This window comes from Psammomys obesus, unplaced genomic scaffold (assembly GCF_907164565.1).
Source record: "Psammomys obesus unplaced genomic scaffold, mPsaObe1.curated_primary_1811, whole genome shotgun sequence".
NCBI classification, from domain to species: Eukaryota; Metazoa; Chordata; class Mammalia; order Rodentia; family Muridae; genus Psammomys; species Psammomys obesus.
In genome coordinates, this window is record NW_026596069.1 from 750380 (window position 1) to 764169 (window position 13790).

The 13790-nt window shown below is 50.8% G+C and overlaps 1 protein-coding gene across 5 annotated transcripts in view; it reads left to right on the forward strand.

Annotated features, from left to right (window-relative positions):
* Positions 1–13790, forward strand: part of Nrg2 (neuregulin 2) — a 180368-nt gene that overhangs the window by 124815 nt on the left and 41763 nt on the right. The gene's annotated exons all lie outside the window — the stretch shown is intronic.

Consider the following 13790-nt stretch of genomic DNA (forward strand, 5'->3'; position numbering starts at 1 on the left):
ATAGATAGATAGATAGATAGATAGATAGATAGATAGATAGATAGATAACCATGGCCTTCAGGGATGGAGACCTCTACACTTTTCTATGCCAACCCGAACTTCCCAGGACCTTATCACATTCTCAGAGACTGCGCCTTCTGGCAAGAACATAGGCACAGGGCCACTGGAGAGGGGCCTCAGCTGGGACCAGGCCTCCTCTCACTGAGAACTGAAAGGCGCAGACAAGGAAAGTGAGCATATGCCTCTCTAGCACCTTCTTAAAAGTAAGGAGGGACTCTGTAGCACCAGAGGGATAAAGCAGGGAAGATACTGATTAATTGGTGCCCCCTGGCAGTAGCTAGGTTCCTCCTTAGCAAGCAGAGGAGGGTGCCCTCCATCCAGGCATTGTGGGGAAATGGGCATTTCCCCTGCCTCAGCACAGGAGGGTTGAGAGGGGCAGAGCTGCAGGTGTAAGCTCTGTTTCATGACTCACAGAAGAGCTCATGGGGCCGATTTCTGCTCCCTGCCCCCCCCCCCCCGGGGCTGTCCCTAACAATCCGTATTCCTTCCTTCCAAGGCATGGCCTTGCCAGCCCTGGCAGCGGTGGGGGTGTGGACCTATGCTAAGTCCACCTTGGTGCAGAAGATAGCACACCTCAGCTAGAAGCCAGGCATTCGGCACCCGCTCCTACCACGCTTCCGTGTGGCATGGGCACTGTGTCCCTCTCTCTGGACTCCTGGCAGCACAATCTGCTGTGAGCTCTCATCTTCCACATGGGAGGGGCAGAGTCTCATCTCTTGGGACTGTGACCCCAAGAGTCCCCATGGAGAAGAGCTGTGAGACTACATTTAGTAGGAGGATCTGGCTGCAAAGACAATGATGAACCAGTCCTGGTTAGAGACAGGCTCAGTGATCAGATTTGAATTCATTGGTGTGACCTTTGAAAGAGGAGTCGGGATTGGATGGAAATGTGCTTCTGCTGAATCTCCTCTGTGAACTGGGATCTTCATCTTCCCATAGAGGACAGCGGGAGGGCTCTGGTCTCTGCCAGGAGCCCAGGAGTGTGAAGGGGGACCAGCATAACAAGCAAAGAGCTCTGCTCATATATCATTTGAATTCCCTGGATAATACAAAAAGAAAAAAAAAAAAAAAAAAAAAAAACTTTGCAAAGTCTTTCTTTCCCATCTTTCCCTGCCCATTGGTAAAGCAAACGGTCAGGCTTCTGGAACCAGCTCCAGTCTACGGGATCCGAAATGGTTGTTCTCATGTGCGTACGCGTATCCGAAGGCATTGAGGGGTTATCACCCCGAACCCTCCCCCCAGCACACACACACATACACTGCCCCCCCATCTTGGCCCCTGGCTGACCCTGCCGAGCTTGGCACCTAAAGCGATCTTCCTGACACTCTGGGGTGCAGCCTGCACTTCACACTCTGCTCTGGCTCCCTGGCACCTTGGGTGCACGAGGAACAACAAGGAGCAGGGAGTGACTTTGTACCTCCCAGGAGCCTTTCATCCTGAGAGCTCAAAGCGGTTTACAGACCAAGACTCACGATCCTCAGCGCAGGTCCCAGGCTCGCAGCAGGGGTGAAAAGGGGACAGAGAGCACTGGTCTTTCTAGATCAGGGCAGCAGTGGGGCTGGATGGGGCAGTGAGTCACCTGGGATGGGGTGGCCACAAAGCCTGGGACAGAAGTCAAATTGGACTGTGGGCTTCAGCTTCAGGCTGTAAATGGGGGCTGGGGGGAGATGGTCTCCCTTCAAGCTGTATAATCCAGAACCGTTTTCCTGTGTGTACGGCCTGGGCTCTTGAGCGAGGGTGGGTTCCGGAGCTACTGAAGCAGCAGCAGCATGATAGCAAGCAGAGTCCTTGGACTCGGAATGTCCTCTGCTCTAGGTGTCAAAAGCTTCCAGGCCCTGGGGCAGTGGCTGAGGAGTGTGTGGAGGAAAGGGGCTGGCCGGGCACTCACAGGCCTGCCTCTGACTTCAGAGTTGTCTTCACTAGCCATCTTCTGCTTCTTGGCCTAGAACCCTAGCCGTGTGGTAACCACACAAATTGAAAGTGTTTCCATTTGCTGTTCTGTGTTCTACTCTGTGAGCATTAACTGAGCTTCTATTGCCTGACTGAGCCTCCCCTACCAAAGCTGAGTCCACAAATTCACGCATATTACTTTATCACCCCACCTCACAGGCAGGGAAACTGAGACGGGGACACTCATATCAGCCATGAGCTAACAGAAGGATGAGCTCTTGAGCTGAATCCTGCCCCTGCCCTGCCTTCCACAGCCACATCTACTTAGCCCCAGGCTCTTCCGCATTCTGTCCCCCTCCAGACAAACCAGTGAGAGCCAGAGGAGCCCTGCTGGCCACCTGTTGGAGCAAGCCCTCCCATGGATCAGCTAGACAGGTATTTGCTTCCTGGGCTCTACAGAGATGATGAGACCCAAAGGGGATTCAGAGACGAGCACTGAGTCCCTGCCCTCACCAGGAGCTTGGCACCTGGCTGTGGCAGTCAGGTAGTGGCAGGCAGTGCAGAAGCCATTTAAGTGGGAACTGGGAGCTTGATAGAAATGTACACTCTTGGGCTAGGAGGATGGTTCAGTGAGTAAAGGGCTTGCCGCGCCAGGCAAGAAGGCCAGTTTGGACCCATAACACCCACATAAAAATCCAGGTGTGGTGGCATACGCTTTGCAATCCTAGCGTTGAAGAGGTAGTGGCAGGAGGAGCCCTGGAGCTTGCTGGCCGCTCAGCCTTACCAAATTATTGAGCTGCAGGGTCAGTGAGAGATCCTGCCTCAAAACAAACCAGAAACCCAAACCAACAGCAACAAACCTGAGGAGAGCAACTGAGGAAGACACCTGACACTGACTCACATGCACACATATGTGTGTGCACACACATGCTCACGAACATCTACACACACCTATAATACATGCAAAAAGAAATGTGAACGTCCGAGTCTCAACCCGTGTTTACAGAATCAGAAAGTGTGGGGGAAGGGCTGGCAGTGTGTTAGCTGGTTTCATAGTGGATTAAGGGTTGGATTAAGGCTCCAGTTTGAGAGTCACAGTTTCAGCTGGAAAGCAGACCCCTACCGGGGTGTGCCAACTATATAGGCATTTCCCTAGCTCCATTCTGTACTCAAGGTGCCATGTGCTGACCCAGCTCCATCCCTGGGACTAATTGGCCTACCACCCTAAAAGACGAGAGAGATGTAAACGGGTCTTGTTCTAGTTGCAGAATCTAACCTGAGAAGAGGTGCCAAAAACATAAAGGGAGAGATTCTGCTTTTCAACCAAGGTGCTTCGGGAGGCCTTGAGGGAGAGGAGGAAGGGTTGAGGTGGACTTGGAGGAACAGGAAGGGAGCTGAGCATTCAGATCAGATCAGTCACTTGGGCAAAGTGTATGGGCTGGCACCTCAGGGGGCTTTGGAAGTACACAGTACCAAGCTATGATGGCAGTGCACTGTACTGTAGGCAGGGACCACAGGATAGTATAGTCATCTTCTGGTCATGGGGTCAGGAGTTTGGCCTTCTTGGAACCAGTTGGGAGAGAGGGTATGCAGCAGGGGCATCCTAGAAGGAGTTGAGACATCCTGAGCCACACACCCCATACCCCTGTGTGTGGAAGGATGGACCAGGGCAGAGCTGTCAGGAGATCTTTCAATTAACAGTCAAGATTGTGTGTGTGTGTGTGTGTGTGTGTGTGTGTGTGTGTGTGTGTTAGTGAGTAGCTAGAAGACCGTGGACTGCTTCAAAAGTACTCTTCAAACTGCAGACATGTCTCAAGAACTCTGAAAGTGTGGGCCTGGCCAGAAGGTACTGTGATGTTTGAGTGGAGTTGGGTAAGCCTGGATCTGAGCTCATAATTATGTCACTTCACTATAAAGATGGGGAAACGGAGGGCCAGAGAGGGAATTGTACACATCAACAAGGCAAGGCTTGACAGCCAAGGGCAAGCCACTGGAGGCTCCTCCCTTTCAGCTCCTGTGGCCTCTCCACCAGTACAGTTTAATGGAATTTCTCAGTTCCTTCAGGGTAAAGGGCCTACCACCACGCGTTCCTATGAACGTGCCGTTTCCTCAACCTGACATACCGTCACTCTTTTCTCTTGGCCAACTCTTGCTTATCCCTTGGGGTCTAGCATAGACTGACCCCTCCCACTTTTCCTGGCACCCAAGGAGAGCTAAGCAGACCCTCTGTGCTTCGTGGGCACCCATCACTAGGTTGGCAGACCTCTCCAAGCCTCCTGAGCACTGCTCGGCTCAGCTCCAAAGCCACAGGAGCAGGAGCGTCACAACCTGGCCTGAGCTGCACTCTGTCTGTGTTTGAGTGAAGGAACAAATAAGGGTGCTTCTTGAGACATTCCAACTTCTGTATGTGGAGGCCTAGCCAGCTCCTTTCTCTCTCTGAAGATGGACATTCTCCTAGAAAGAGCTGCTGTGGGTGGGCTTCCTACCGAAGCTGGGTTGGAGGCAGTGGTACCCCAGAGAGATCAGCCTTTCCCCAAGGCCCCTGATTTCATCATCAGCTCTGCTGTTGTGAGGCATAGACAGGCCTGTTTGAGCTGAGGGATGAGCTGGATAGAAGACCTGGGTGGGAAACAGCTCTGGGATTAAGCATGGGGGGCCCCACCCTGCCCAGGGTGCTTTTAGCTGTCTCTACCCAGGCCGCTTGAGGAGCCCGTCAGTCAGAGCCGAGCCTTACATCACTGATGCATCTGTTCTGCCCATGCGCAGTGAGCACTGCCTCTGGCCACATCCCTACAACATCATGAAGCCCTAGTCCATCCCCTCCCCCAACCCCTCCAAGTCTAGAAGATAAGTATCTAGTATGTTCCATGCTAAGATGCCCCCAAGAAGGGCAGAGAAAAGATTCAGGGAGTCTGATTTGAACAGAGGCTGCTGATGGCCGGGTGGATTAGTGAAGGCGTTGGCATCTGAGATTTGATCAAGAAGAGCTTGCAGGGACTAAGATAATTTTGTTCTAGGTCCCGCTCCAAGTTCCTGACATGTATTATCTCCACTCATAGAGGTGGGTGGGATGGCCCCTGTGTCTCAGACAAGGAAATGAAGGCTCAGAGAGGTTAAGTAGCAGGTGCTTACACAAGACACTGGTCAGAGCCAGTGAACACCGAGGCCTCTTTGGTACGCCAGCCTGCTGGTATGGCGGCTCCCTCCATTCTGTTTCCTATACGGAGAATGGTATTCAGATTGATTTGCCCGGAATGTGTGATTCCTGGAAGGAAGTGTTCAGGAAAAGTAGAAAGGGGGCATTTGGGAAGAAACACGGGCTAACCAGAAATTTTGCATCCTCTGAGTGGCCCCGCTGCCAACAGAGGAGGCTGATGATCTCTGAGGTTTCTGAGGAAGTGGGCAAGGAGTGTAGAGGCAAGTGTGCCAGGTGTACCCTGCTGGCACAGTGCCCTGGGGCAGGGGACAGTGTAGCCTGTTTCAGGACCCTGAAGGCAGTGAAGGGTAACAAAAGCAAGAGGGGTGGTGCAAGCTGAATGAACTTGAACTTTGGGGAAAGCCAAGAGAGACACAGGTTGTCACAGATGCCAAGGTTATGGAAAGGGCATCCAGTGGGGAGGAGCTAGAGACATCAGCTCTCCACTTGTCATGTCTGAGCTAGTGACTGGAGTGATTTGCTTCTAGTCCCCTGCCCACACTAGCCTGCCCCACCCCTAGCACCTAACAAGAACCTATATGTGTCTTTGGAGGCACAGAGACTGGTGAGTATAAGGCTGTTGCTTCCTGGTGCAGGGCCTGATGAGGCCTTCCCCTGAAGCCCAACATTGCTTCACACATGTCTGTATTTTATTTAATCTTAAAAATCCACGTGAACCTGACATCACGCCTCAGCAGATGGCTGTTCACTTCAACACAAAGGTACTACTTTGCTTAGTAATGAGCTAGGCAGACCCTTCAGAAGGAAGCCCTGGGACCAAGAATTCAGCAATGTCTTGGTGGTCAGCTGACCCCTTTCCTCCTGGATTCCCCAAGACCCAGACAACTCTCCCTACCCAGACTGAGGAGGCAGGGGTACAGGGCCAGCCCAAGGAAGACAAAGGCTTTAGGGTCCTTTCCTCTTCCCTCTGGGTTCCCCAAGCCACAGCTGCCCTACCCCTTCAACAGCAGGCAGTCTCCATACTGACTTCTCCTGGACCAGGGCTTAAGACTTTGTCTCAAGCCCAGCCTTCCCCAGCGGACAGATTAAACAAGGTTTGGGCAGATGGTAACTGCCTTCCGGGCTCATCATATCTGCTCTGTCCCCTACCTCGGCTCCCAGCCACTAAAGAGGTGGGAAGGCCGGAAGCTTCTGTATCTCTGCCCAAGACATCTCCTTCCATTCTCCTGGGAGAAGAAACAGAAGCATGGCCCACAGATGAGTCAATTGAAGTCCCAGGAGACTAGACAGCCTACCTAAGGCCTTCAGTGCAAAACAGGGAGAGTGGGACCTTGGCATCTGTGACAATTTGTAACTCTCTTTTCCCAGAAGATTGAGTCCGACCTCTTGCCCTCGTAACCCTGCAGCTGAGGTGCCCTCAATTCCTCAGTTCCATTCTCCCCTGGTTGTTGCGCCTCAACTGGGTAGCACTAGGCGTCCGAGCCCTGGAAAGCACCTGAGACTTTGTGGTGTCTGGGCAGCTGGTGACCTGCTCTGGGGATTTGGGCCATCTCCCCACCCACAGCAGCCCCACCCCCCAGACTCCCATTTCTGCCGCTCACAGACCCGTGGCTCCACCTGACCTAAGAAGCTCTGCAATGGAAACTGCCTGGTGGCCAGGACTTTCTCTCTCTGCCCCTGGCCTTGGCAAAGCCCTGGGGAGGCCACTGGTTCTCTTGGGATGTTGGGCTCCTGGCATGGGGGCTTGGGGATGAGCACAGTACTCAACTGTCTGTGTGTCTGTGATTGGCACTTCTGGATAGGCACAGGCCACCCTAAGGCAGAAACATCTTAGCTGGCCTTGCTGCCATTGCATTCCCTGCAACCTGTCCTGTGGTCAGCTCTGCTTTCTGCCTTCAGCCACTCCTAGCAGCTTATAGCTGCTTCTGCTCTGCCTTATAGCTGGGGTGCTAGGCTTTCGCTGGTGCAGGAGAGTAGCTCTCCTGGACACTAAACCCTAAGGGGGAGGTTGAGCCCCGAGGATTGGGGGATAAGGATTGTTTTGTCCTGCACTGTCTCCCTGACTGGTAGGTGCTGGCACAACACAGGCCCATTGGGTCTGAATAGTTGTTAGATGGAAAAACGAAGAGGGCAAAATAAAGCCAGGTACCAGGCTGAGCCTGCATAGCCCATAAAAAGCCAAAACCCCAACTGGTCATCCAGTCTTTCAGTGAGGCCAATCTGTGGGCATCAGACAGCCCTTCAGCAGGCTATGAGGAAGACACACACATGTCCATTTCACAGAGCAGATCCTGTGTGCCCACTTGAACCAGATATGTTTTGAGTTTAAGGTTGTTTTGGTTTTTTTTTTTTTTTTTTTCTTTTCTCATTTGAACTTGGAGTCTGTAATTAACCTGCAATAGGTTTGCAGTCACTTTGTAGGTGGGAGAGGGGTGGGGAGGGGGCCAGCCCACAGCCCGCCAGCAGCAGGGCAGAGGGAGGCTTTGATGCCAGGCAGGCTGGCCGCATTGTCTCCAGGTGTTAGCTGCAAAGGGGAGTGCTGAGTCTTAGTCAGGAGAGGAGGGTCATTAACCCTTTTAAGAGTCCAGTGTCCCTGCCCTTGGTTCTGGAAGGGGGGAGCTGGGGCCAGGTCTTCCCAATAGGTTGCCTGGCCACGGCCTGTCTGTCTCACTCTCAGATCTCTGCACTCCACACCCACCGCCCACTCCTGAGAGGAATGAGGTCAAGCAGCTGGCAGCAGCACCTCCTGGCCTCCAGGCTGGGATGTGGGGAAGGAGCGAGTTGTTGTTCTCAGTTGCTATCTTTAATGAGGTGCTCTCTGGGGATGGCCTGTCACATAGATACAGGCCAGATGCTCTGGTTAGCTCTAGGTGGCAGGAAACAGAAGCCACTAGATACCCCATGGCCCAACTTATACCACATGAGATATATCCTAAGGGTTTTTGGAACATCATCTCAGCCAGGTAAATCTTTGTGCTGGCCTTGAGAGACCTTCCTCTTCACCTTACCAAGCTTCCAAAGGCCATCCCTCCACATCCTTCTGTCCCCATCAGGGTTCCTTGACCCTGCTGGTGGGAGGACCCCTGAGCTCCCTCAACTCAAGAAGTGTTTGGGATTTCAGCACAGAGGAAACTTGGTCTGAGGAGGAAACAAGGGAAGTACTACTCAGTAATCAAGGGCCTTCCTAGGCCATGTGCTTACCCCTGTTATCACTAGTATCACTGGTGGGGTTGAGTGTTGTTAAAACAAAACCAAACCCAAAACCAATAAAATCCCAAATTGTTTGATTTTATCAACAAAGACTCAGGAGCCAGATGCTGGGGTGAAACCCTGCCAGCTCAGAGAGGCAGAGAAAGCACCCAGCTTCCTACTCAGCTCATGTCCCAAAGGAAAAAGCCAAAACCCAAAAGCTAAAAACAGAAAGCTGCTAGCTCAGCTCAGAGCCCAGAAAGAAAAAAAAAAAAAAAAAAGCCAAAAAGCTCCTTTTTCTCTATACTGTCTTAAATACTCTTTTTTCAAAGTCCCTCCTTTCTACTTAATCCTGGTTAGCTGTTTTGTTGGTCTGCCTTTTGACCTAGGGTTAACTTTACTAAATCCTGTGTACAGAAAGCTCTTGGAGTAAAGGTGTGTGCTAGGGCTGAGCCACACCAAACAAGAAACAGGTTTTTACAGGTCACAGTCTTGGGGTTCACAATGGGATCAAATATCCTGCAACAGCTGTGTGTGTTGGCGGAGACTTGAACATTACCCTCCCCTTCTTGTATGCACAGTTTCCTGTTGCTTTTATCCAGTGTCTGTCGTCTGTTCTGGCTTCTGGGCACTGGGCTTCTGCAAGCCTCCTCTCTGTGAGGGGAAATCTACCCATCCCTCGGGGTGCCATTTCTTCTCTACCTTGCTGCAAAGTTATATCAGAAGATCACTGGAGGCAACCAGACAGATTCGTCTGAACAATGGAATATTAGGCAGTCATTAAATGATTCATGGCTGTATTGCTTGACTTGGAAAAATGTTTTCCAATGTGTTCCTGAAAAGGGATCTAAGGCATTTTAAAGGAAAATGTTTTGGAAGCGATATTTGAAAATATGAACAGTGGGTTTTCTCTCTGAAGATAATTGAATTGATGTTAATGTGTTTTTTCTTGCTCCTTGTTTGTGTTGTGTAATTTTTCTACAGCAAAATATATTTCTTATGTAACAAAAGAGTGACAGAGGGGGACAAACTGAACTCAGGGGGATTGGTTATTCCACGTAGAGTTACGTCACATCTGTGTGAGGCAGAGCCAGAGACTTGACACGTGGCAGATGCTCAGTAAATACCGTGATCAGGATGGAGGGTGAATGCCGGCCTTGGCTCTTGTCCCGACAGAACCCCCTCCATCCCTAGGGTTTATGCCTCTGCTTGGTCCAGCTCTGGCCTCAAGACGCTCCTGAGACCCAGTGTGATGGTCTCTCATCGCATGGCATTCTAGTCCCTGGGCATAAAGTAGGTAGAGCTCTGAGGGGCTGGAGCTAGCCCAGTCACGTCAGCAACCCTTCGAGGGCTGTCTCTAGGTGCCTGAGGTCTGCTGTGTGAACCTCGGAGCCTTGTCCCAAGTGACCCAGAAGGACTAGTGCTGGGTCTGATGCCCAGAAGCCACAGAGGGAGAAGGGCTCTATGCTCAGATGAAGAAAGAGCTTAAAACACAAACACTATCATCCGCAGTTCCTGAGTCTCTAATGCCTTCCTCAGACACCTTCAGAACAAATCCAGGGCTATCTTGGGGAGGTCACCAGCCCTTGTCGCAGAGTGCTTCCAGGGTTCCGGGCCCAGGACTGGAGCTGCAGAGGTCTCCCAGGCATGGCTCCAAGGGCCATCTGGTGTATGCTCTTCTTTCCTACCATCTGAGCTGCTGTGATAAATCTACCAAGGAACTTTCCAGATGCAGAAAACTGAGCCTAGTGATCTGTCCTCACCTTGCAAAAGATTCTTGTGAGGCACTTCCAAAAAGCTAGCAGAGAGAAGTCTCTGTGAAGAGCACAGCGTGATTCAAGCATGCGGTTACTCTTACCTTGTTGCCCTTCAGACCAGTGCTGCCCAATGCAAGCATGACCCAGCCCAAATATGTCGTTTAAAATTGTCCAGCCAACACATACGGAGTTAAAAAGGGAAACACAAGCCCATTCCGGGCTTCCCAGCCTGACTCTATAGCCCTATCACCTGGGCCTGCCTCTGCCCAGCCCCTGCTTTCTTCGGCTTCATGGGCTGTAAACTCCCAAGCTCGCTGTCACTGCTTCATCCTTCTTGGTGGTTACTTGCTGACTGAAGCTGTGCTCCCCAAGTTCAAGACTTTCTAGCTCACTTCGCTCCCTAGGGAATGAAGAGTACCTGGCATGTCGTGGCTTGAATCATTCACTGAAAATGAATTGAATGAGGAGGGAGGGAGGGAGGGAATGAATGAATGAATGAATGAATGAATGAATGAATGAATGAATGAATGAATATGGAGTGAATGAACTAGGTGTGTTGTTCAGAAGTGCATGAGCTGTCAAGAAGTGGCTAAGTGAGACACATGAGTTCCCACTGAATGAAGAGGGGCCCTTAGGATCTGAAATAATAGCCTTTGTTCTAACGAAGATGTGGAGTGGCTTTGGAACCCAGTTCCTCAGCCCCCCTGGTCCTGCCGGCTGCCTCTGTCTGGTGCCCTCCAGGCTCACCATCCTCTCGTGAAGCAGTGGCTCCTGGCTACTGTATCATCTTTGGCTGGGACTCAAGTCAGGAAGCAAGGGTAGCAGAGTCAGCGTGGCTTCCTCCCCCTACTCCCACTCCTCAGTGTCCTGCTGGAGTCAGGCTGGGAGCAAAGTGGCCCACGGTGCTAGGGGACAAGACTTCCCTGCTGTCGGAGCTGCAGCAGGGAAGTTGACACACCACAGTAGGAAAAGTGGGCACTTTGGAACCCACAAAAAGCTTTCTGTGTCCCAGTCACAGGAGGTCAGCGCTAGACCAAGGTTAGACGACAGCTATTGGTTAACCTTAGATTGAAGCCAGTCCTGGAGTCGCCAGGCACGGGATATACACCGAGCATGCGCATGCCCTCAGGCACTTTTGGAAGATGCTAAGGAGCCCAGGAACTCACCCGCCTGGATGGCTTTCCTGGCCCTGTTTCTCAATGTCCGGCCTGTACCCAAACCCCTGGCCAGGTGGTTCCCGTTAGCTTTCAGAGTTCAGAACTATGAGGTGTGACAGGCACTCTGGGGCGTGAGGAAAAGAAGGGTTCTGGGCAGGACTCCCACTCGGAGTCATGAGGTTCCAGAAGGTTCCACTGATGCTCAAGCTTTCTTGGTGCAAAAGAGGAAGCAAGGGAGAGAAGGGGGAAGATAGTCAGGCCTACCAGCCTTGCATTTTAAAAACGCAAGAAGCAGATAACTGGGGGGAAAGAAAACATTGGAACCAAAGGTTCGTAGCCTTGGTATTTTTGGAGCGCTCTTGAGAATCCGTAAGATGAGCGCTGGGCAGAAAAAGAGACTTGCAGACATGAACAAACAATTCCAAAGGAAGAAGCACAATAGGCCGATACCCTTAGAAGAACTGTTCAGCCGCTGCAGTCATCCAATAAATGCAAATTACAACAACAAAGAGACTTTATCTTTTGCCTAGCTAATTGGTAGAGATTAAAGACGTGATAATGCCACAGGATTGTGAGGGTGTGGAAAAAAGCAGCCCTTGTTATTCAGAGGAGGAGTGTGGACTGGTGTAGCCTTTGTGGAGGGGTAAGGGTGGGAAATTTGGCAGAATAAAAGAATAAAATTATTTTCACGAGAATCACTGCCGAGGACGCTTGCATAGCCTTTGACAGAGCAATCCCGCTTTTAGGAAGATTGCCTTAGGAAGTAATTGTGGATAGTACTAATGACCTCTTCCTGCTCGGGCTCTGCTCTGAGGCTCAGGCTCTCCTAACCATCCTCACATGCACCCCACAAGGCGGGAGCTGTTCTTATCTACTGCAGTTTACAGATGAGAAAAACTGAAGCAGACAAGAATTAGGTTAATGACCTCAAGAAACAAATCGAACAAGTAGCCAAACCACGACTAGAGCTCAGGCAGGCTGTGTCCCCTGGGCGTGTGCAGGAATGAACCCACACAGATGGCCCTCAGGGGTCGATTTGTAACAGGAGCATGGGGAGAACATGCTAAGTACCTCCCAGCAGCAATCACTTACATAAATTACAATACGCCCACACAGGAATATTATGCAAGTGTAAAAAGTGATTCTGTGGAAAAATATGTGTGTGAAAGCCAGGAGATAATTTTTTTTTGTATGCATAAAAGATCTCCAAGAGGATTTCAAAGAAACTGGTAAACTTAGCTAACCCCCGGCTAACCTGAGAAGCTAGAGGGAGGTTTGCTTTATAGAAGATATACTCTCGTTACATTCGAATCATGTGACTATATTTTGCACTAAAAATATGTATTTACGCACAGACACTCATGTAAGTTATGATCTAGAACTTTATTCCCCAGAAGTACTACCGAGGATTCCAAGAAGCATGTTTGAGAGCCCATACTCAGTCACACAGGGTAAGAGGGCAGCCCTTCTTGGACTGCAGCCATCCTCGTGTTCCCAAACCAGCTTTCCCGAGCAGTGACCTGTCTTCATCTCTAGAGACATTTGCAAGCTAGGTTTTGAGAATGCTGTTGTTGATTCCGAACACCAAGGTGGAGGGCTTGCGTCCTTTCTTTAAATGAAAGGATCATGTTACTGGCACTGGTCCCATTTTATTTAAAAATAGTGTGTGTGTGTGTGTGTGTGTGTGTGTGTGTGTGTGTGTGTGTGACTGTGTGTGTGTGTTTCTATGTATGTGTGGGAGAGTGTGTGTTTATATGTGTGGGGGAGAGTGTGTGTCTGTGTTTGTTTGTGTATATGTGTGAATGTATGTATGTATATGTGTGAATGTGTGTGTGTGTGTGTGTGATTTCCAAGCACTGAAATGGTTTTATTTACTTCTGATTACGCACTGTGTTTTGTCGTTTTATAAACTGAACAAAATGACTTCCACAGGTGTCTGTGCTTGGGCCTAGCTCAACAAAGCTTTCAAAGAAAGCTTTCTCGTACTTTCCTCCTGGTCTCTGCACCTCACTCCCATCCCCTTCTACTTGTGAACAGGCTTGGGGGTAAGTTAGGAAAGAAACTATGTCTAGCAAACCGTTTGTGATGCCTTTTCCCAGAGCAGTCTCCACTGCACTGTCGGGGCTCTGAGCTGTAGTAAAAGAAGGGACTGGTGATTGACGAGGAGAGGACCAGTGGGCCCCAGACAGTTCCTGACCCTCACTCACCCTCCCTTCAGCTAATGGAAGGACTCAAACCCAGGTTCTGCTTTCTCTCTTCAAAAGACAAGGCTCCAAAAGCAGATGTTAGCCTGTCACCTGTCCGGCACGCTCCAAACGGAAACAGCAAGGCTTTGGCCTCAACTCTGTGGCTGCCTGGCTGTGTGGTCTCAGTCAAGTATCTGAACCCCTGAGTCACCACCACCTACACTGGAGTGCAAAACTTGCCACAAAGAGCTCAGGAACCAAATGAGAGTGTGCACGGACAGCTGTATGTTCTAGGAAGGGCCATCTCAGTACAAATTATTCTGTGACCCAGTGACCCGGCAGGGAGCTGTGTGTGTGTGTGTGTGTGTGTGTGTGTGTGTGTGTGTGTGTGTGT